This window comes from Pongo abelii, chromosome 22 (genome assembly GCF_028885655.2).
Source record: "Pongo abelii isolate AG06213 chromosome 22, NHGRI_mPonAbe1-v2.0_pri, whole genome shotgun sequence".
In the NCBI taxonomy this organism is placed as follows: domain Eukaryota; kingdom Metazoa; phylum Chordata; class Mammalia; order Primates; family Hominidae; genus Pongo; species Pongo abelii.
Window position 1 is genome coordinate 47,185,520 of NC_072007.2, and position 24,787 is coordinate 47,210,306.

At 42.8% G+C, this 24,787-nt stretch overlaps 1 protein-coding gene across 11 annotated transcripts in view; it reads right to left on the reverse strand.

The window, feature by feature from the left end:
• The window catches only part of HLCS (holocarboxylase synthetase), a 241,658-nt gene that overhangs the window by 103,762 nt on the left and 113,109 nt on the right, over positions 1-24,787 (reverse strand). The window lies entirely within an intron of this gene.

Below are 24,787 nucleotides of genomic sequence, written 5' to 3' on the forward strand. Positions count from 1 at the left end.
GTGACTTGTTGACTTCTTTACATCAGCTGTTAGTCAATCTGAAGACAAATTCCTAACTGATGAGATAAACTGGATTACCTGAACATTACTGGGGAGCCCCTCTGGGTTATCCGACACGGGGAGACCAGAGGCTTTCTCTCCTGGCAGAGAGGACCATCCCCAGCTTCCCAGGGGCCCTCAAGTCCATGCACAGGGCAGCTGGATTTCCCAGACAATTCTGGTCAGCAGCGAACACCCCAGGTCCTGCTGCCTGGTGCCAGGCCAGCTGCTGCCCCACTGACAAGGGGCTCTCACAATTCCTATGCCAAATGAAAGCAGTAAGGGAACAGAGCTCTTTCTCCAAAACACATTCACACTTCATGGCCAGCACAGAGCCCAGCACACTTCTCAGAGCGGTACCAGAAGGATCAGAGGACCAGATCCTTGGTACATCTGCCTCTAAAGTCTGATCATTAAGCCATATTCTAAGACCTTGAGGACCCCATCCCAAGTCCTGGTGCACAATAGGTACCTTCTGCAAAGACGCAACCTGCATGAAACCATCCCTCAGACACAGGACCCCGCTGAGGACATCGCTTCCTCATCCCTGCCAGTGCACATCTCTGGTGCGGCTTCTCCTTTTGCCCCTCCCAATTTTAATTCAAGACCTGACAGATTTATAAATTGCCTCCAGTAATTTCTGGAACACAGCAGCACAGAAGAAAGGGAAGGAGGGAAAGCAAAAGAAAAAACACAAATTCTCTATCTTTCAATGCAAGCATAACTTTTTTCATGGGTTTTGGCTTCCTATGACTCAGTGCACACTATCACCTCGAGATTCTCATGATGAATAGGATTGAAAATGTCCTAAAATAGAGCCACCTTCAAACTGCAGCAAAACACCTTCCCAAGAGGGCACAGAGGTGCAAATGGTCTTAAGGGCAAAAAAATCCACAGAGCCTCACTCTCCCATATGTGCTTTCCTAAAACAAGTTATTTCAGAGCGAGCTTTGAGTTCAGGCACACAAAGCTCTATCTTTAAACCTCTCGTTAAACAACTGCCTTTCTCCCATGTGACAAAGAAAGGGATAGCGCTCACCCTCCCTGGGTGTAACTATGGAAGGATGTATTCTGGAAGCATAAAAACCTCCATGGGGCAACAGACAGGTCATACAAAATTCTGATGACAGCAAAAAATCCGCAGATCAAGGTTTTTATAACAGTATGTTTAAAACATGGGATAAAATACAAGTATTTTTTTAAGTATGTTATTATATTGATGAGGTAGTATTAAAATTAACCATTTCAATTTTCTCAAATAGTTTTAAGTACAGCAGATTAAACTAAATGTCTTTAACTAAAGCACTAACAGGTATAATGATAACAATTTGGCAAGTCACAGTAAAGTCTCTTAACTATCCTTCAGGTATTAATAAAGTGAATAACTCTAATAACCAGTAACAGATTCTTTCATAAATCAGGTGGGTTCCAGTTCTTCGCTTTCAACAAAACTGAAGGAGGACCTGAGTTATTAAGTCAATAAAAATAATTACTGATAAGAGTGCAATATAATTTTTGGCATATAACTTGTAAACATTTCAAAAAAACTGAGTGGCAATGCTGTTTTTAAAAATTAATTCCATCCAAATGGAATTAACATTTGTTTTTGTTGTAGAAAAGCATCCTGGAGTGATTAATAAAAGACTTTTCAAGCATAAAAATGGGTTATATTAGTGTATCGTTCTGTGGGGAAGAATGGAAATATGAGTTCAAAAAGATAAAATAACAATGTAAAATTCTGACTACTAAAAAAGAGTTTCATATAACTTTTAATGGATAATGGCAGGCATCAAATAGGTATGGCATTTAAATTCATTGGATAAATTTTAGAAAGACATGAGACTCTTTTTGAATGTCAATATCTGTCATATGTTAAAAATCACATCCTACAATTAAACTTTTGATGAAAACTGTTAGATGTCAGCTTAAACACATGTAAGGGGACTTACAGATTTTCAAAATTATTTTAGGGGTACACAACTAAGAACATTGAAGAACCACTGCTATAATGGCACCCTATTACTCTACCACAAGAACAAAAGCTCCCGGGGTTCCCACCAGAGACAGACACATCCGGGGCATGGGGAAGGACGCTTAGAGCGATGCTCACTTAAAAAGCTCATTTTAACAGGAACAGTAAGACAAGCATCAAAAGAAAGTGCAGACTGTACAGATCCTTGGAGCTCTGCAGGGGGAGTGACTTCTTAGGCGCTGGTTTTCCTCCTGTTTATGAGAGTAGGACTAATAATTTGAGCAGTTCAAGGTGGGGAAAAGTTAAGTACTGAGTGCACTGAGGAAGCAGAGGTTACAAGGACCCCATAGCAAGGTCCTCTGTGGGTGCAGGACTGCCCCCTAGGGGACATTTCAGAACTCTATTTTTCTGGTTGTCATAACGACTAGAATGTAGTGCTCAGAGGGGCCAAGGACTCACGATGTCTTGCAACACACAAGGTCAGCCCTGGACAACAAAATTCTCCCACTATTAAAGCAAATTTTTAATATTCCACTGGATACACATTTAGATGAAATACTTGTTCACAATGATCTGACTTGAGAATCTGATTCTATTTTTGCAGGTAAACAGAAAGTACTTTCTGCACAGCGGTATTAAACTCTAAATATTCCAAAGACAGGACCACCATGTAAATCAAGGGGGAGCTGGGTAAAGTCCATACAAGCACAAGCGGTTTCCCACTCTGAGACCAGGTCATCTCAGGCTATACTATTCATGGTGTCTAGGCTGCCCAAGACCTTGCAGCCATCATATTCATGATTTTTTTTTGTATAGGTGCACGTGTCTGTTTCATTACATCTTCTTGAACAGTCAGATATGAGCACATATTCAGATGCATATTATTTTCTTTAACTTTTTATTTCTATATTGGTTTTTAGAATTATCTGCATAGATAGTTTATATAACGTATAAATCCAACTTCAAGAGGTTGGCCGGGCATGGTGGCTTACGCCTGTAATCCCAGCACTTTGGGAGGCCAAAGCGGGTGGATTGCCTGAGGTCAGGAGTTCGAGACCAGTCTGGTCAACACAGTGAAAACCCTGTCTCTACTAAAAATACAAAAAAAAAAAAAAATTAGCTGGGCATGATGATGTGTGTCTGTAATCCCAGCTACTCGGGAGCCTGTGGCAGGGGAACTGCTTGAACCAGGGAGGCAGAGGTTGCAGTGAGCCAAGATCACACCACTGCACTCCAGCCTGGGCAACAGAGCAAGACTCTGTCTTAAAAAAAAAAAAAAAAAAAAAAAAAAGAGTTTAAAGGTGGCAGTACAAAATGTTTGTTTGTTTGTAGACAGGATCTCACTCTCTTGTCCAGGCTGGAGTACAGTGGCACAATCATGGCTCACTGCAACCTCTGCCTCCAAGGCTCAGGTGATCCTCCCATCTCAGTCTCCCAAGTAGCTGAGACCGCAGGTGCATGCCATCACACCTGGCTAATTTTTGTCTTTTTTTGTAGAGACGAGGTTTTTCTGTTTCCCAGGCTGTTCTCAAACTCTTGAGCTCAAGCGATCTGCCCTCCTTGGCTTCCCAAAGTGCTGGGATTACAGGTGTGAGCTCACACACTTGGCCCAAAATATTTGTTATAAAAAGAGATATGGACATGCTACAACATGGGTGAATCTTGAAAATACTATGCTAGGTCAAAGAAGCCAGAGGTGAAAGGCCGCATGTTATATGATTCCATTGCTATGAAATGTCCAGAACAGGCAAATGCATAGAAACAGAAAGTAGATGGTGACACCCAGGGCTGGTGGGCGGGGGGCAGGGGGAAGGGGAGTGACTGCTAATGGGTATAGGGTTTCTTTTTGGGGTGATTTTTTAAAGTTCTAAATTTGAGTGTGGTGATGATCGTACAAGTGAGAATATAATTTTAAAAACCACTGAATTAATTGTATGCTTTAAGTGGTTGAATTGTATGGGATGTGGTTTATATTTCAAAAAGCTTTTTTAAAGTATGGGTCAAATTTGGTTGAAAAGCACTACTCCAGACTTGCTCACATGGAAAAGATCTGGAGGGGAAAAAGGTAGGCCAGAACATCTAGGTGGGACCCCTACAGTGTTAAAACAGCTATGAAGTATCAGAACACCTCTGGTATTTAGACTGCGGAAGGCTTTCATTTTAAAGGACATGCAAATGGCAATGAACATAGGTGAGACTTTCCAAAATAGAATCTATCTCAGATTGCAAATAAATACCACGGCTTCTATGGGTCGAAAAGACATAAATAACACATACCACCGCCAATAGTAGTCCTTTGAAACCCTCCAGACCCAATTAACACACTAAGAAAGCATAAAAACATAAACTGTTCTAGAAAGTATATCATCAGGTAAGGTAACGCAGTCCCCCCAGCAACAAAAAGAAAAATAGAAGGAAGGAAAAAAAATGAATGCCCAAATAGCACCCACCACCAATAATCACCTAGTTAAGAGAAAACCACATCTAGGGATCATGTTCCCTCACCTCGAGTTATGAGGGGGGTATGAGCCAGTGCATGAAACAGCTAATGTATTCTGAAATCAGAAAACCAGCGCAAAGGAACTAAGATTTACTAGCACGTAAAACCACACACACACACACACACACACATAGACATACATACAAGGTAATTTCCCCAGGCAGCATCTTACTCTGATTACCTTAAATTAGTAATTTGCTAATGCAGGCAGTTCTCACTTTGCATGGTCCCACATTAACTGAAAGTCACGCATGTTCATTGCAAACAGTGTAAAGTGAGGACACTGTTCTGATACGTGCAAGTTTCAGTTTACATGGCTCCGTGCAAAGCAATAAATGCCTCTACCAAAATAGGTCAAACAACATTTTTAAAAGTCTTCTCTAATATGCAGGTCTGTTTGAAAACCCGTATCAGGATTGCTTATCTCTTGTTCAACACTGCCGTTTCAAAACCCAAGCCACACCAGGTATTCCAGTTCTAGGTCAGTTGCTTCAGCGATATTCCCAAAGGAGAACTTCAACAAACCTTCAAGATCCTTTCTTCTTCCCTTTCTTTAACCTTTCTGTTTGTTCGATCCTATTCCAAAGCTGTAGGTGGAATGGCAGAAGGCAGGAGTGGGGTAGGAGAGATACAGAGAACCTCCGTCTCCTTGCTAGCCTCTCATCACTAGTCCTATTCTGAAGAGGTTCACAAGAATTCATGCTGTTTGCTCTTTCATTTGTGTACTACCTGAGGAAGTCCAGCTAGGTTACTAATGATACCAGCGGTCTTAGCAAGGCTTGGTAAGAAGATGAGCTGTCATGCCAATGTCCCCACATCGGCCCTCCTTTGTTCACCCACCCCAAACCTCCAGGGCCCTCGCTGGGGCTCCTGCTCAGAGCTCCCACTCCTAGGATGGCATCTCAGTGGCCCAAGTTCTGGTGGCTTCATCCAAGCTCCCCTCATTAAAGCAGAGTGATCCTGTTTTCTCCATAAAAGCCCAGTTTTTAGCTGGCCATCATTTAATTTAGGATCTTGTTTTTTTGTTTTTTGAGATGGAGTCTCACTCTGTCACCCAGGCTGAAGTGCGGTGGTACAATCTCGGCTCACTGCAACCTCTGCCTCCCAGGTTCAAGTGATTCTCCTGCCTCAGCCTCCCCAGTAGCTGGGACTACAGATGTGCGGCACCACATCCGGCTAATTTTTGTATTTTTAATAGAAACAAGGTTTCACCATATTGGCCAGGCTGGTCTTGAACTCCTGACCTAATGATCCACCCGCCTCAGCCTCCCAAAGTGCTGGGATTACAGGTGTGAGCCACTGCGCCTGGCCAGGATCTTGTTTATTTTTTATTATATTTTAAACATTTTCATTAGATGTTTAAAGTCATCAAGATTTCATAAAACATCTTTCACTGCCCTTAAACTTAAGAAATCTTATCTCATCAAGAACATGACTAAATATCCACTTTATCCTCTCCTCCTCATTCATATTTTAATATTTAATTCACTCATTTATCTGGAGTCCTTTTTGATACATCTCTAAAAGACAGATAATTCCACAATGAGTTGCTAGCTAAACATTACTTGAAATTTCAGGGTGGGACTCTGTCCTCACCACCAAGCCTTGTTTCCAAGAGATGCCACGACTGATAAAACTGAGGTTGGAAAGATCAATGTCTTACAGAAAACAGAAGATTGGGGGGAAACGATTGAAACAGCACTGAATGTTTATGAAATGTATCCACTCACTCAACAAATATTTACTGTGCCTCTCTGTCATCCAAGTTCCAGGGATACAGCAATGAGCAAAGTTCCTGACTTTGTAAGGTTTAAGTGATAGAGAGGGAGACAGATGTTAAAGAACGCAATACATCAAGGGCAGAGGAGGCCTTGAAGAAGCGTGGATGGAGGGTGCCTGCAGTAAGGTGGTGGCTGCTGTTGTCAGGCTGGGAGGGAGTCCGCCCTGCCATGAGGACCTCTGCAGATGTCTATATCTGCAGGAGACAGGGAGCAGGCCATGCAGCTGTGCGGGGCAAGAGCCTTTCAGGCGAAGAGGAAGCCCATGCACAACGTACCAGAGGCTAAATGACCCAAATTTGCAGAGTGAGCCTGTTCCCAAATGCTCCTCGTGCATCGTCCCCTCCCCAGACTTGGGACATCTGCAACAGGTTGGGAACCACTGGGGCAGGACTTCCTACCAGGTTTGTCATCTACAGGCTACACCTCTTCTGAGGCCCCTAAGTCACCCAATGTTTGGCTTGGAGTTTTTGTTTTTTGTTTTGTTTTGAGATGGAGTCTCACTCTGTCACCCAGGCTGGAGTACAGTGGCGCGATCTTGGCTCAGTGTAACCTCCACCTCTCGAGTTCAAGCGATTCTGCTGCCTCAGCCTCCTGAGTAGCTGGGATTACAGGCGTGTGCCACCAAGCCCAGTTAACTGTTGTATTTTTAGCAGGGACAGGGTTTCACCATGTTGGTCAGGCTGGTCTCAAACTCCTGACCTCGTGATCTGCCCCCCTTGGCCTCCCAAAGTGCTGGGATTACCGGCATGAGCCACCGTGCCTAGCCAGCTTGGAGTTTTTTATCTTTTGTCCTGGCATTCTTCCTTTCCTGACTTGGTTCTCCTAGAACCTCCCTGGCTTCTCACAAGTGGTTTCTAAGCTGAAGAATCCATTGTTCTGAGTCTGGCCTTGCGCCCTCAGCTCTCCCACTCTGCAAACTCCACCGGGACCTCCACAGGGTCCACAAGCGGAGAGGGGAGCAGGACAACTGTAGTCTTGTTCTTTTGCGTAAGTGGACTGAGTTTTGCAGAGGCAGGAAGATGGAAGATTTTCATCTTTTAGTTTCAAAAGTCTGTCTCAAAACCACAGCTGGCGTGGCCTTGCTGTGCAGAGCAGTGACTTTCATACATGTTGTCTTGTGGTGAAAGGGCATCCAACTCCAAACCCAGGAGTATCCCTCAACCTTTTGAATTTTGTTTAAAATAAAATTGTAGGATTTCCACAAGGGATAGAATTGGTCCCAAGGTGGGCTTCACAAACCACCATTCCCAGACATGTTTGTGGGGAAGCCTTCAGCAGCAATGCTGCTCAGGCGGGCGTTCAGGCACAGTGACAAGGAGATGGGGAAGAAGACGGTCTCGCAATAATCAATTACACCACTGGAGGCTCCTGGCTGCCTAAGGACACACTGGCCCTGACCCCATGCTGAAATTGTTCCTTGCAGGTCGCATATTTACTCAATCAATATTCAGGCAGAGTCCACTCTACAGCAGGCTCTAGGTGAGAATTAGCTGGACGAGAATGCTCGGGTTCCCTGCCTGTGTGCACACACGCACCCTATATATAGTACATTTTGCAGTGGGAGGGTTACTTTTAATTGAGCACCTGCTCTGTTGTGTCTAATATAGTGTTTGATTTCATCCTTATTCTGAGTAGGCATTACTATTCCTTTTTTTCAAATGAGGAAACTAAGCAGAGAGAGGTCACATAATCTCCCCCAAGGTCAGCCAACTAGTTAGTGGTGGGGCAGGACTCAAGCCAGGGTGATCAGACTCCAAAGCCATGCCCCCTACAGGAAGCCACACCCCTACAGGAAGCCACACCCCTCCAGGAAGCCACACCCTCCAGGAAGTCAGGCTAATTCCCTAAACTGGCCACTAAAAGTGGCCAGGACTGGTCAGATCAACGTGCAGAGAAAGCTGCTGATGTTTTATTGTTAATAAGTTCCCAAGTTCAAGTTTTATTTGGAGATGTTCAAATTTTAATTACTTTTAATTGAAATGCACCGTAATTTAATATTAATTTTTGTGTAAGTCAAATGAATTAGGCTAAATTGCAACTTTCGTTTTATTTTGGAAGGAGGAGAGGCTGAAGAAAAAAGCAATAAATAAAAAGGAAAAATTATTTCTCTTAGAAATTCACCTGATAGAGAGGGATTGCTGCATTTTCTAAACCACGTCTAGTTTAGACACGGCACATCTGGTATGATAGATGCTGTGTATGAATGGAAACAAGTTTAGGGTAATAAATGTTTCCCAGTGTTAAAATAAACGCCTCAGCGGTTCAGATTTTGGCCAGGCAGTTTCTCCACAGTAGGAGGCACTTATCTACTTTAACACTTTGCTACTTAGAAATTATCACTCAATCAATTACCGTCCACCTGGGTTTATTTTTACAGAGAGCTTCAATAAAATGAGTGTGAAAATAAGTTAAACACATTCTATTCATTTTCTCAATTTTTCACCTCTCCCAATGGTGGTTATGTTGACAGAAAAATTACTTCATTTTATTTCAACAGACATTTATGGAATGCTGACCAGGTTCTGTGCTAAGGGCTGGGAGACAGGATATGACCAAGTGGAATGAAATGTGGTTCTTCTCATTACAGAGCATATATAACCTACCTTTTAGCACAGGCAGTGTCTCTACAGCCCAAATGAAGGCAACCACGAGAAAATTCTGGACCCTACAATCTCCACAGCCCTCCCCTTCCTCCCCTACCACAAGAGACTCTGCCCTTTGCCCAGGTAACGTCCCTGTGAGTGGTTAGCTATATGGTCCGTCAAGCTCTCAGGTGCTTCCAGATATGGAAATACTCTTTCACCAAGAGATGTTTGTTATACTTTCTTTTTTCTTTTTAAACTTTTCTTTTAGGTTCAGGGGTACATGTGCAGGTTTGTTAATATAGGCAAACTCGTGTCACAGAGGTTTGGTGTACAGACCATCTTGTCACCCAGGTACTAAGCCTAGTACCCAATAGATTTTTTCCTCTCCCTCCTTTCACCCTCTACCCTCCGGTAGGCCCCAGGGCCCGTCGTTCCCCTCTTTGTGCTCACTGGTTCTCATTATTTAGCTCCCACTTATAAGTGAGAACACACAGTATTTGGTTTTCTGTTCCTGTGTTCGTTTGCTTACACTTTCTTTTAAAAGAGTACCTCCCTCTTATATCACTTCTGACATAAGCTTTAGAATTTCTGTACCACCTGCCTTTTTAAAAATAACAGCTTTACTGAGACATAATTCAAATACCATAAATCCACCCTTTCAAAGTATAAGACTCAACAGTCTTGATACTTTCACAAAGTTGTACAACCATTACCACTATCTAATTCCAGATTCATCACCGCCAAAAGAAATCCCTCACACATTAGCAGCCACTCCCCATTCCTCTCTCCTCCACCCGCCTTAACCAATCTCCTGGCAACCACTAATCTATTATACTTACTATCTCCATGGATTTGCCGATCCTAGGCATTTCCTATAAATGAAATTTTCTGTGTCTGACTTCTTTCATTTTAGCATAATGTTTTCAAGATTCATCCATGGTGCAGCCTGCATCAGTACGGCATTCCTTTTTATGGCTGAATAACATTCCATCATATGAATAGGCATTTTATTTATCCATTCATCCACTGATGGACATTTAGGTTGTTCCCACCTTTTGGCTATCATGAAGCGTGATGCCATAAATATCCACATGCAAGTTTTGGTGTGGACCTCTGTTTTCATCTCTCTTGGGTAGGTGTCTAGGAGCAGAGTTGCTGTATCACATGGTTAACTCTGTGTTTAACCTTGCAAGGCGCTGCCTGTTTTCCAAAGCAGCTGCCCCATTTTACATTCCCACCAACAGTGTGGAAGAGTTCCAGTGTCTCCACATCCTTGTCAACACTTGTTACTGCCTTTTTTCTGACAGCCCCGGGTGTGAGGTGGTATCTCATTGTGGTTTTGATTGGCATCTCCCTGATGGCTACTGATGTTGGGCATCTTTTCATGTGCTTAATAATAAATCTGTTTTCTTTTACAAAATTTTCTTAGATTTTTTGGGTATTCTTTCGAATTTCGCATTTTGACCTACGAGTTCAGAACCTCTCCGCATCCGTTCCTCTCACCCTCCTGTAATGTGGTGTGGTCGCCTGTCTTTCAGCTCCTACAGTTGGAGCCTGGGCCACCATCACTGCTCTCGCATGGCTGATGAGCCTTATAGAGCCTACATCACATCTCTCGGACCTGGAAGGGGAAGGAAGAGGAAAGGCCTGGAGACTCACCAAAAGGAAGGAATTCAGCAATGGCAGAAGTGAGCTCCGAAGTCCCAAAGTCTCTGGATTATTCTTTCCACCAAGCCATGTTATGCCCCTAATTCAACACTTGTCATTTCTCTTTCTTTCTTTTTTTTTTTTTTAAAGCGACGGGGTCTCATTATGTTGCTCAGGCCTCAAGCAATCCTCCCACTTCAGCTTCCCGAATAGCTGGGACTACATCGTGCCACTGAGCCTGGCTTCACCATTTCTTAATTGCTACAAATTCCCCAAGTCCCAAGAGACAGAAATGTATGTTCAGTCATAAATATGAGTGCACATTATTCTCCCAGGCCTGACATGGAACAAGTAAAACAGTAATCCTGCTTTCTGGGTGCAGTCAGTGAAGAAACATAAAAACAGTCGCACAGGATGATGCACAGAGATTTAGAAATAGCACCATAAAAGCTCTAAACAGGGAGATTCCACCTGGAGACATCGGCAAGGCTTGCAGAGGAGACAGAACTGACCAACGCCGATCCACTGAGAAGGAATCAGATGGAAAATGTGGGGGTGGGGAATAATCAGGGGTGGGAACAGCACATTCAAAGATCCAGTTTCAGGAAATAGCAGGTGTTTAGTGAAACTAAAACAGAAAGTATGAGGGTCACAGGCGGGGTCACGGAAAGGGTCAAGGCTGGAAAGAGAGGTTGGGGCCAGTGCTTGTCAGTCTTCCCTGCCGTGCTCAGGGTTGGGATTTTGAAGGTTTGGAAACGCAAAGCCTGTGAGTTTTTGAGAAAGGAAGGAACATGATTAGATTTGCACTTAAAGAGCTCACTGCAGCAACCGTATCTCTGGATATCATACAGATAGATCTTTTCAGTATAGTAATGAAAACTGAAAATTACTGCAAAACGCCTAAATTTGTTCAAGATTCTCTTTGTATCATTTCTTCTTGGCAAAGTTCCGCTGCTCAAGACCCAACAATTCATCTCAACCACCTACCACAAGGTTAAGAAATGCTCTGATGCTGTGGTGTGAAACTCAAATATGTGCCACAAAGCACTGGGCTTCAAACCTTTGGCTTAAATGTCCCCTAGTATAATTACAAAAAAACTATGAAAGCCCTGCATATTTTTAAGTTCACATAAAAGTTTTCCGTCTAAGCTAGGACAGTTGCAAAGGATGCAATTTCTGGTTTGGGATCGATATTGACATTAAAATGAAACTATTATATCACTCTTGTAAGCGTGTTCAAAGGAATCAAATTATCATAGAATGTGTTATCCACCATCATCTAAAGTGCATGAACAGGCCGGGTTTCGTAGCTCATGCCTGTAATTCCAGCACTTTGGGAGGCTGAGGTGGGCGGATCACTTGAGGTCAGGAGTTTGAGACCAGCCTGGCCAACATGGTGAAACCTTGTCTCTACTAAAAATACAAAAATTAGCTGGGCATGGCAGCATGCGCCTGTAATCCCAGTTACTTGGGAGGCCGAGGCAGGAGAATCACTTGAACCTGGGAGATGGAGGCTGCAGTGAGCCGAGGTTGTGCCACTGCACTCCAGCCTGGGCAACAAAGACTATGTCTCAAAAAAAAAAAAAAAAAAAGTACATGAACAAACGCTTCCTTTAGTCAAAAATTTGCATTCCCTTTCCTCCTTCAAGAAAATTCTACTTCACCCCAATTTCATCCTAATCCTGCTTAAAAGTCTTACTTCTCTGTTTTATCTACAACAAAAATACACATTAAAAAATTGTAGTTTTTATTTCCTGTAACCATTAAGCTCTAAGTGTTAAGTTTTCATATTATGAATTGATTCAGTTACAATTACCAATAGTACAGAATGGATCAAAATACAAATGTTTTAAATTTTAATAAAAATATTATGTATAACTTGAAATCCATTGGAAATCCATCTTTTAAAAAGATGAATGGGCCTTTTTATCCTTTCTATAGATGAATATTACTTATGGCTAGAATAAGACAAGGTTAACATCAATTCTATTTCTACTTTCCATTTTTTATAGATGTTAACACTGAGAAACCTTGTCCATATACCTAAGTACAGGGAAATAAAGGAGTTTTATTATAGCAACGTTACTCAATTCTTTAAACTCCTTCCAACGTATTTGTCAAAAATCATGCCTCATCTATCGTTAAAAAGTGTTTTTTAAAATCTTGTCTTTTGCTTTCTGACACCAATATTTCACGCTGCCCTGTCTGCCACCCTAGAGGCTGCTCCATCTCAGACAGGCTCCATCCATACCAAGATTATGGATGGGTGAGAAAAGTCAGTCGTGGGGTGGGGCAGGGTGGGGTGCGTGGCAGTGGGTGGGAGAAGAAAACAGGCTGATACCCCCACCACTGACATCTGCTCAGGTGGATCAATCTCAGGCAAGAGTCCATGTGGAGGCTGAGGGTCTGAAAACTCCACCATGCCCCACTCACGTGCCCCAGAATGCGCGCCAGTTTAAAGGAATGGCTCCAAGGCAGGTTTGTGGACTCCTGGGTCTCCCACTCCAGTTAAATCTTGAAACAGAAGCTCTGTTCCTGGGGACCCCGAGAAAGGAGATGGAAGCAGGAAAGAAGCAAAGATGGAAAAAGATGAAAAATGTTAGAAAATGACATAAAAACAAACAAATGTTTTTCAAAAAAAAAGAGAAAAGATCTATAAATTAGAACTCTGTGGCTTGCCCCACACAAAGCCATCAGATTAGGGAGCAGACCCTCTTCAGCTTTCTCCTCCCCAGCTCCTGCCTCTCCTAAACATATCCAGAGAACCTCTTCAGTCTTTGTACCGTTTGGTTATTGTTATTTTTAAGCAGAGGGTCGTCATTTCAACCCTGGTTGTTCCAAACGAATAGTAAACTGTGATAGAAAATTCTGAACATTCCACCACCAGTGACCCTTACTATTCTGATATGGTCTAATAACTCAGAATTATTCCCTATCATACATACTTCATATGACATCAGCTACCACACAAGTTTTTAATACACAGTAAGCAGGTGGCCCCAGCAATTTCTCTTATATCTCACATCTGGTGTTGTACTCCATATAAGGTGCTGAGTCCGATTTTTTAATAAAAACATGGCCTGAGCTTGTAAAAGTTCAAGTAAAATATGCCTTTAAAACTGCTGTATTTAATTTCCAGTCATGAAAGTCCAAAATTATTGTAAAATAATACTCAACTTTTTTCATAGATCCATTCAATGAAGCTTAAAAGTACTTTCCTTTCAGAAAGGTAAAGAGCTTCATAACTAACAGTTTCTTGAATTCACATGTGCTGTCTTACTTTTGTGAGCCTGAATTGTATACATTTTATAACCTTTCAATCTGGACAAAATTAGTTTGGTTAGTAGCACAAAGTAATAATACATGTATGTTTCTGGGTAGGGGTGGGGGAAGGGAATGGTAAGGGGAAGGGCAGAAATGCTGAGAATTAAACCAATAACTTAAGACTTGGAGGAATTCATTATTTTTTTAAAAATGAAATTGAAGACATAAACTGAAGATACACACTAGGTAGGAAACATCAACAAATGTGACATGATTATGAATATTATCTTATAATAGGGGAAACAGCCACTTTGACTTTGATGTCATTACACTTTATGTGAGGTTGGTGTACAATGTGGGGTAAAAGACTGGTGTAAAAATGAGATGGATTTCTGCAAGTTCAAACTTACAGTCGTGTATCTGACTAGATATAAGCTGTTGCGAGTGCATACGTCTCCCACTCCAGTCTAGGAAAGGTGGAGTCCCTTTCATTTACACGACTATTTTCATGACTGGGCAAATTCACAGAGGAAACACAGGGATCACATTCCTTCGATCATAAAGTCCTCAAAAGCAATCTTGCTCCATGTCAGCTGGTGCTAAATCAAAAGGTAACTTTCATTTCCTTTAAATGATTCAGTTTCATCTCTAACTATCATCTTCAACCACAGATTTTAAACTGATACTAAATTGGGTAACTAAGTAGAAATAAATTAGTAGTAGATGATGCCGGCTATAAAACCAAGCCAAGAACTTGAGTAGTTTTATTTTTTTTTTTAAGGGTTCTGCTGTACTGAATCTATCCGATAATAAATATTTCTCCAAAGAACTTTTATGCTAGTGCTCATTTTTTCCCTTTTGGGGGATGACGGAAAGGGGGCAGTTACCCTCCCTTGTTATCACAAGTAAAATGCAAAAATCAGCCCACAGATGGTTGCAGAGAAAAAGGTCCTCTCAAACCCCAAAGGCCCAAGTGTAAACTGATATTAATAGATCTGCTCAGTTTGTAGGCAGTTTAACAATAGCTATCCAGACTAAAGACACATGCTTGATGACCCAGTTCCCATAAGAGAGTAACATCACACATGTACATATATCTGGGGGGCAGAGTTCCTCAATGGGCATTGCAACATTGGTTCTCAGAGAAAAACGACAGAAATCAGCTAACTATCCATTAGGAAGGAAACAGCTAGCAGCTAAACAAAGCGTAGCATGCTCTTATTGTGGTATAATGTACAGTAGTAAAAAGGAATGAGATAGATCAATTGGCTATAACATAGCTAAACCTCCAGAGTACATGGCTGAATTACAGAGTAACACAGCAGCAAAGACAGATCAAAATCCAACCAAATCTACTTTCCCCTTCTTGGCAACAGAATTTTGGCTGCAAAGCGCATCTCCCTGACTCCCCTCCTTTCAGCTAGGCAGGCTAGAACCAGGTTCTTGCCAATGAAGTGTACCACTCCAGCCTCACATGTTTAAGAGAAAATCTTCACCCCTCTATTTCCACTCCTTTGTCTTATCTGCTGTATAGAAAAGCAATGACCAGATGACTGACCTAGAAAGTCACATGTTAAAGATGGCAGAGCCCATCAGCCTGGGTCTCTGAATGACTGCATGGAACACCGCAGCCCAATGACCTACATACACTACTTATTATGTTCTATCACATGAGGTAGAACTACATGCCCTTCTTTTAAAGCCAAATTACTGTCAAGTCTCTTACTATAGCAACTTAATCTTTTATCCCAACATAGAAACATACAGTAAGACGACCAGGTGCGGTGGCTCACGCCTGTAATCCCAATACTTTTGGAGGCCAAGGTGGAAGGATATCTTGCGGTTGGGAGGATCTCTTGAGGTCAGGAGATCGAGATCAGCCTGGCCAACATGGTGAAACCCCATCTCTACTAAAAATACAAAAATTATTGCCAGGTGTGGTGGCACACGCCTGTAATCCCAGCTACTTGGAGGCTGAGGCAGGAGAATCGTTTGAATGGGGAGGCAGAGGTTGTAATGAGCCGAGATCACACCACTGCATTCCAGCCTGGGCCACACAGCAAGACTCCAATAGGAAAGAAAGGAAAAAAGGGAAGGGAAAAGGGAGGGGGAAAAGGAAGGGAAACGGGAAGGGAAAAGGAAAGGGAAAAGGGAAGGGAAGGGAAAAAAGAGACAGAGAGAGAGAAAGAGAAAGAGAAAGAAAGTAAGAAAGAAAGAGAAAGAAAAAAAGAAAAACAGTAAGACCCCTTCTATATTAACACCATATCAAAAAGACTTGAAAAAGACAGATCAATCTCCTGACAGTGATTATAGAGGTGGGAATGAGAGACAGGAAGGGCACAGGCAAAACAAGACAGATGGGATTAGGGTAAACTTTAGATTTCACTTTTAAATATATGAACAGAAAATATATCCATGTATTACTCATATAACTGAAAGCTGATAATCTATAGAATTTAACAATTTGAATGCCCAATTCTATTTTTTCCTCTAAATTTTTCATTGAGGTGGCATTTGGATTCTAATGTGATTCCAGTCAATATATCTTTCCATAAAATATAAAGAAAATGATGACCAAAATAAAAATAGTCATGAAAAAAAAAAAGGTGTCACGAGAACATTGTCTGGCACTCACACTCTGGAAAGGGGAAAGAAACAATTGGCTGGCACGACGACTTTGTCCCCATGGAGCACTGTACTGTACAAGCATTCTTTCACCAGGCTACCGTGTGAGCCTGGGCAGTTGTCCCCATCTCAGGGTCTCCAGAACCTGGGAGAAGTCCATCCACCCTTGTCTGGGAGACAGCACAGGCTCCAGGAGACGAAGTGAAGGCTCTGTCCCCTGCAAGCCATCAGGTATAGAGCAACCTCCCTCTATCCAAGGGACAGTTTCTTCCAATGAAAAACTGAGGCACTGCATAGGTTGTGTCTGAGATACGACTCCTCGCATTCAAGCCTCAACTGGAAGGCCCTAAGGAAACAACCGCAACTTTTTTTCAATGACCTGAGTCCATTCATTATGCAAAAGATGTTTAATTTTTATTTATTTATTTATTTATTTATTTATTTTGAGACAGAGTCTCACTCTGTCACCCAGGCTGGAGTGCAGTGGCGCGATCTCGGCTCACTGCAAGCTCCGCCTTCCGGGTTCATGCCATTCTCCTGCCTCAGCCTCCTGAGTAGCTGGGACTACAGGCGCCTGCCACCATGCCCTTTTGTATTTTTAGTAGAGACGGGGTTTCACCGTGTTAGCCAGAATGATCTCGATCTCCTGACCTCGTGATCCACCCGCCTCGGCCTCCCAAAGTGCTGGGATTACAGGCATGAGCCACCGCGCCCGGCCAAAGGATGTTTAATTTTAGAAGAGTTTCTTTCCCCATCTCAGGATCTACCAGAAAAGAGATTTTCATTTTCAAATCTCATTTCTTTCCTAAGGATTACCCATGCAAACTGCATTTCATACTTTCAAAATGCCCTTTGCTTATTAAAAAGCACTGTGAGAACACAGACATGCTTAAGAAATTTCATGATACTCGGAGAACAAAAAAATTCTACTTTTGATCATTCTCATCTTTACCAGACTTGCTTAGTACAATTAAATTATCCACCCTAAAATAAATTTTCTTCTAGATACCATATCCTTATTTTGTTAATTCTCCATCTTAAATGTATTGATGTCCTTAATCTTGTGTTTATAACATCTGGGTTAAAATCACAGACTCACAGAACCAATCCAACCCCCCTACTTAAAGAGAAAGAACAGAGGTCTTCCACCTAGAATCATTTTATGAACAATAGGGGAACTTTAACTTCTGGGAAAACCCTAGATTCCTGCTTTGGAATCCTTTAGGAGTGGGAACAGGAATACGAACAGGAGAAAACTACCTTTAAAATAAAACCTGTGAACCCTAGTTATAGCACCTTTGAATTGCAAAGAATCTGAAAAGTTGTTTGCCATGATTTTAAAATTAATTCCACACCAAAGCACGCATGTTTTTCATTTAAGAGACTTCAGAAATTGACTCTGAAGGACTGTCAGCAGCGAAACCTGGTTACTTTTGTTTCTCGCTCCAGTACTGCTATTAGGAGTGCAGCCTCTGGCCACCAGTGACCTGGACACACACCCAGCTGCCGCTCTGAGAAGCTGCGTCTGGACCACTGCATCTCCCCAGTAACCTCACTGATACCACAGGCTTATTACCTTGAAGGGGTGGGGGGAGGAAGAAAAGAGAATACACCTAAGTCCTCCTTAGCAGGCCTGATACGGTCTTAACAGTCACTCTCATGATTATTAGCTATTAATTCCTTATTTTTCTTAGTTATTACTTGCATGATTTTCACTTATATGAGCATATTTCCCCCCCATTTCTTAAACTATCTTCCCATATAATTATTAATTTTAAAACTAGGTTATCAATAAATAGACCTATATTTCTACCTATGTCATCCTCCAACAGTTATTGATAAATTTGCTACCTTGGCAGATATGAGGATTTTCATCTCAGCTTTCCAATGAGAAGTGATTGTTTCAGAATCATAGTTACAAGTTTCCCTTAAAGTAACTGGAAGTCTTAAAAGGGGGCTTCATGACAAAATATCACATGAGGAAAAATATCTTAAGGACTAGTTAGCAGTGAGAATTTTCAATAAAATCATGACCTAGAGATATCAAGGCTAAAATTCAAATACTGTGAGAAGAAAATGTTCCTAACTCCCACAGGTCTGGTCCAACTGTTTTAAAAGACCTGGGCAGAAGGGTTTGGAAAATGGCGCCTAAGAAGGAGGAAAATTTAGCACCTACCCCCCGCCCCTGGTCCCCCACCCCACCTTCAACTGGAGCCTTAGAGAGGCTCTTTTGAGCAATTACAGAGTAAAATTACAGAATATACATTAATGAGAATATTTTCAATAATGCAAACGCTGCTAATTATATCTTTTCTTTTTAACACGAGGTAGAACATTTTATGGCAACCCTGAGACCGGCCGTGTGCCCAGCAGGGAGCCTCGTATTCCACACACACTTGTAAAGGCCATGGCAGCAGGCTGCATGATACGAGGTGTGAGAAATGAAAACTTGATGTGCATACAAATTTAGATTTTTAAAATATTTTCACTAGGGGCATAAATGAAGAGAAATTAGACCACTGGGATTTCAGAAAACGAGAATACAGACTGTGATTTTTGTTTTAAATTTTAGTACTTAGAGTACCCCAATACCTAAGAAGTAAATAATTCAGCAAGTTACCAAAAGTAACACTTCAGTCTTAACTTTATACTTTTTATATAATTTGAGCTATTTTGTTCAAGGAAGGAGAGAAAATTACGCACATTTAAGTAAAAGAAAGGAGACAAGGAAGGAAAACGAACAGACACAGGCACCACCACAGACGGCCCTTTATCAGGCTACCGTGACACATCCATGCAACAAGAGCTACCAAAAACGCTACGTAAATACAATTTCCATCAATTTACACTGATCTTTATTATACCATAGCACTTGAAAAAACTGTCCACAGTTATTTCCCCCATTATAAAAATATTGACACTTTACCACAAGGCTGGATTTTAGCATGAACATCCACATACTCACCACCTAGACAAGTCACACACTGGGAGTTAATATTTGCAAAACACATATCTGACAAAGGACTGGTAACTGAGATATACAAAGAACTTCTACAACTCAATAATAAAATGACAAATACCCCAACTTCAAAATGGGCAAAAGATTTGAACAACACTTCACAAATTAAGAATACCAGCAGTGTAACAGGTACAATAAGTGTAATCATCCTCAACAATATCTGTTTTCAGGAAAATGCAGATTAAAAGCACAGTGAGATACCACTGCACATCCACCAGATCAGCTGAAAGTAAAAGACTGACCACACCAAATACTGGTAAAGATGTAGAGGACCACCTACCATTAACATTCTATTATACTTGCTTTAGTACATACCAACCTATGCATCCAGCCATTAATTCATCTTCTTGCTTTATGCCTTTCAATGTAAATTGCAGATATTCCCTTTAATATTTCAGCTGCGCCAGGCGCAGTGGCTCATGCCTTTAATCCTAGCACTTTGGGAGGCCGAGATGGGTGGATCACAAGGTCAGAAGAACAAGACCATCCTGGCTAACACGTTGAAACCCCATCTCTACTAAAGATACAAAAAAATTAGCCGGGCGTGGTGGCGGGCGCCTGTAGTCCCAGCTACTCGGGAGGCAGAGCTTGCAGTGAGCCGAGATGGCACCACTGCACTCCAGCCTGGGTGACAGAGCCAGACTCCGTCTCAAAAAAAAAAAATACTTCAGCTGCATACCATTAACTAGAGTTCAATATTTTAGTTTTTATGTAAAATTGGCCTACATTGATATGCTAAGATCTGCTGGGTTTTGACAAATGTGTACACCACTGCCACTCCCAGAAACAATCATTCTTCTAATTTTCTCCCACCATAGATTAGATGTGTCTGTTCTTCAATTTCATAAAATGGAATAGCACAGTATGTACTCGTTTATGGGATGTTTCTTTCACTCTGCATAATGTTTTTGAGATTCATGCAAGTTCATTCCTTTTTACTGCTAAGTAGTATACCTTTGTATAAATATGCTACAGTTTATCCATTCATCTGTTGGTGGACATTTAGGTTGCTTCCAGGTTTTGGCAATTTACAAATAAAGCTGCTATGAACACGACGTACAGGTCTGCACAGACGTGTATTTTTGTTTATCTTGGGTAAATATCTAGGGGTGGGGTTACAGGGTCATAGGTAGGCACATGTGTGCTTTTATTTAAAAACTGCTACACTTTTTTTTTTCAAAATGGTCGTATCATTTTATATTCCCACCAACGATGTTCAGAAATTGCAGTTGCTCTACATCTTCACCAATATTCGGTGTGTCAGTCTTTTCATTTTCAGCTGATCTGGGGGATATGCAGTGGTATCTCACTGTGCTTTTAATCTGCGTTTTCCTGAAAACAGATATTATTAAGGATTATTATACTTATTATACTTATTACACTGCTGGCATTCTTCTTTTTTTTTTTTTTTTTTTTTTTGAGACAGAGTCTCGCTCTGTCGCCAGGCTGGAATACAGTGGCACAATCTTGGCTCACTGCAACCTCCACCTCCTGGGTTCAAGCGATTCTCCTGCCTCAGCCTCCCCAGTAGCTGGGACTACAGGCGCGCATCACCACACCCAGCTAATTTTTGTATTTTTAGTAGAGACGGGGTTTCACCATGTTGGCCAGGATGGTCTCCATCTCTTGACCTTGTGATCCGCCTGCCTCGGCCTCCCAAAGTGCTGGGATTACAAGCGTGAGCGACCGCACCCAGCCATTGTTGGCATTCTTAATTTGTGAAGTGTTGTTCAAATCTTTTGCCCATTTTTAAATTGGAGTATTTCTCATTTTATTACTGAGTTGAAGAAGTTCTTTGTATATCTCAGATACAAGTCCTTTGTCAGACATATGTTTTGCAAATATTAACTCCCAGTGTGTGACTTATCTATTCATTTCCTCATCAGTACCTCCTGATGAGCAGAACTTTTCTTTTTAGAGACAGGGTGTCACTCTGTCATCCAGGCTGGAGTGCAGTGGTGCAATCATATCTCACTGCAGCCCTGACCTTTTAGGTTCAGGCCTCCTGGGCAACTGGGACCACAGGCACGTGCCACCACATCCAGCTAATTTTTAAAATATTTTGTAGAGATGGAGTTTCACTATGTTGCCCAGGCTGGTCTGAAACCCCTAGGATCAAGCTATCCTCCTGCCTTGACCTCCCAAAGTGCTGAGATTACAGGCATGAACCACTGCACCTGGCTAGAATTTTTAAATGAAGTCTAACATCACTTTTTCTTTTATAGTTATTGCTTTCTGTAATCAGTTTAAGAAATTTCTTCCTAGTTGCAAGTCATGAAGATATTGTTTTCCTTTAAAACTTCATGATTTTTCACTTCTATATTAAGGTCTATGATTCATCTCAAATCAATTTTCCTGTATAAGGTGAAGTAGAGCACAAGATTCCCTTCTTTTCCTATATGGAGCACATATCTAGTTATTGTATCACCACTTCTTGAAAAGACATTTCTTTCCCCCATCGGATTGCTTTAACACCTGTCTCAAAAATCAAAGGCCCTAATGCAGTGAAACCCCGTCTCTACTAAAAATACAAAAAATTAGCCGGGTGTTGTGGTGGGCGCCTGTAGTCTCAGCTACTCAGGAGGCTGAGGAAGGAGAATGGCGTGAACCCAGGAGGTGGAGCTTGCAGTGAGCCAAGATCGCACCACTGCACTCCAGCCTGAGCGAAAGAGTGAGACTCCGTCTCAAAAAAAAAAAAAATCAAAGGCCAATAAGGTGCAGATCTATTTCCAGGGTATTCTGCTCTATTGTTCTATTTTCTTGTTAATGCCAGTACCATATAGCTTTGATTATTGTCATTTTATAGTAAGTCTTGAAGTTAAGTAGTACGACTTCTCCACCAACTTTGTTCTAAATTACTTTCTCCATTACAGAACTTTTGCATTTCTATGTACATGTTAGAATTAGTGAGGACGTGGTGGCCCATCTGGAGCAGCCACTGTGTGGACACCAGCTGCAATGGGGGAGGTGTGGCCAGGGCTGCTGCACTCCATGGAGCTGGCACGGGCCAGGAATAGGCGGGAGCCCTGCCCCCTACCAAGTCGGCTGGGCGGGAGCCCCATGCTCCCAGGTGCAGCTGCAGCCACCCAGCCACGGCTCTGGACCCAGGCATCCCTACACTCTCGGGGGTCCAGGAAGCACCCCCGGTCTCTGCAGGCTTGGAAGTGCCTGCTCCCACTCCCTGGCCTCTCCCCGCTCCCGGCACCCACTTCAGTGCAAAGTTGTAGCCAAGCGCAGGTGCTGTCATGACCCAGCTAGGTGTGCACATATGCAGAGTAGCCAGCACTCCCCTCCCCCACTGGTGCCTCAGCCCCCTCTAGACTTTGGTCACCAATGAACGCAGGAGGGAGACCAGACGACTAAGTGTGACTTTGCACAGGCCTGTGGGTGCCCCTCAGCATGGACAGCTGGGCACCACAGACAGCATGTTGATGGCAGCAGGAGGCAGACAGGCTCCTAAGCAGGAAGAAGCAGGTTCCTGGTGAAACCACACCTTCAAGCCTGAAGCCTGGGCTCCAGGCTGCCAGTTCCAGGTGAAGTCCACGGCCTGGAGTGAGAATTTCACTGACGACTGTTTGGCCAATTGGATGGTGCTTTTTCCAGGACCAGCCAGGGACACCCAAGGACCAGTCAGCACACACTTCCTCCATTGTGACAACATAAAAACTCCAGATTCAGCCATTCACACTCTCCTCTGGAAGACCCCGCTGAGAGCTGGACACATGTCGGGACAACCTGCCTGCAGAAAGGAGCTACCCACCACAGGTCTCCTCTTTGCTGAGAGCCGGACAGATGGGATAACATGTCTGCAGAAAGGAGCTACACACTACAGGTCTCCTCTCCACTAAGAGCTGGACACTCATCGGGACGATCTGCCTGCAGAAAGGAGCTACCCACTTCAAGTCTCCTGAGAGCTGTTCTGCCACTCAATGAAGCTCCTCTCTGCCTTGCTCGCCCTCCAATTGTCCACATACCTCCTTCTTCCTGGACGCGGGACAAGAACTTGGGACCTGCCAAATGGTGGAACTGAGAGAGCTGTAACACAAACAGGGGCAACGTCCCCCTGCTCGCCAATGTCGCAGGTGATGAGGAGAGAAGAGATGCAGCCCTTCGGGGAGCCAGACGTAGGGGCTTCCCAAGCCAGGGCTGTGACACCCTCTTTGGGGCTCTGCAGTTCCTGGCGTCTCCAAGTTTCTGGATGCCACCGCATTCCCCTCGTCTAGGTGCAGGTGCCTGCAGCAGAAGCCACTTGTGGTACATCTGATCTAGCCTCAGCCTTGCACGGAGGCAGCACCTGTGCCAGGGCATGGAGCTGCCTGCCCCACCGCAGCAGCCACTGTGCACTGGCCTGGCTGTGCACAGTGGCCAGACCCCAAGCTTGCTCGTTCACAACCCCTCACCAGTCTGCGCCTGGCTCGCCCTTGGCAGGCATGGGATCCAGGCTGAGAGTGCGAGCCAAGTGCAGCCTGCCAGGGCTGAATGAGCCCAGCAGGCCCGAACAAAACTCAGGCAAAGGTACCACCAGCCACAGAGATTTCCGGCTGGAAAAGCAACGCTCTAAGGATCCTGTGACATTTTCGTATACATTTCCACAAAAATACCTGCCGTGATTTTGATTGAGCTTGTACCAAATTCGTACATCAACTTACAGCAAACTAGCATTTTACCAATACTGACTCTTCCAGACTGTGATCATGGTTTCTCTACGTAGGTCTTATGCAGTTTCAAAACAGTTCGTACTTTCCCTTATGATTTCTTGCTTGACCAATGGACTATTTAGATGTGCGGTGTTTACTTTCTAAATATTTGTGGGTTTCCTAGATCCACTATTGTCATTGATTTCTAATTTAATTCCATGGTGGACAGGGAATATACTCTGTGATTTCAATCACTTTAGGCTTTTGGAGACTTGTTTTATGACCCAGCACATAGTCTACCTTGGTGAACATACCAAGCAAACTTGAAACAAGGTGCGTTTGGCGAGGTGTAGTGTTCTGGAAGTATTGGGTATCAGGAAGGTGAAAGTGGTTGAGAGTGTTATCCAGATTATCTACGTTTTTCATGATTTTTGGTTAGCTGTTCCATCATGGGCTAAGAGAGCATTGCTGAAATCTTCAACTATGACGGTGGACTTGTCTATTTATTTTATTCTGTCCATTTTTGCATCATATATTTTAAAGCTCTATTATTAGGTAAATACACATCCATGAGTTGTTATCTGTTCTCTATGAATTACCCCTATTGTCACTGTGAAATATCCCTCCCCACCTTTTGTACTTCTTTGTCTTAAAGCCAATTTTGTCTACTGTTTAAAAAGTCACTCCAACCTCCTTAGGCTGTTAATGTGGTATATCA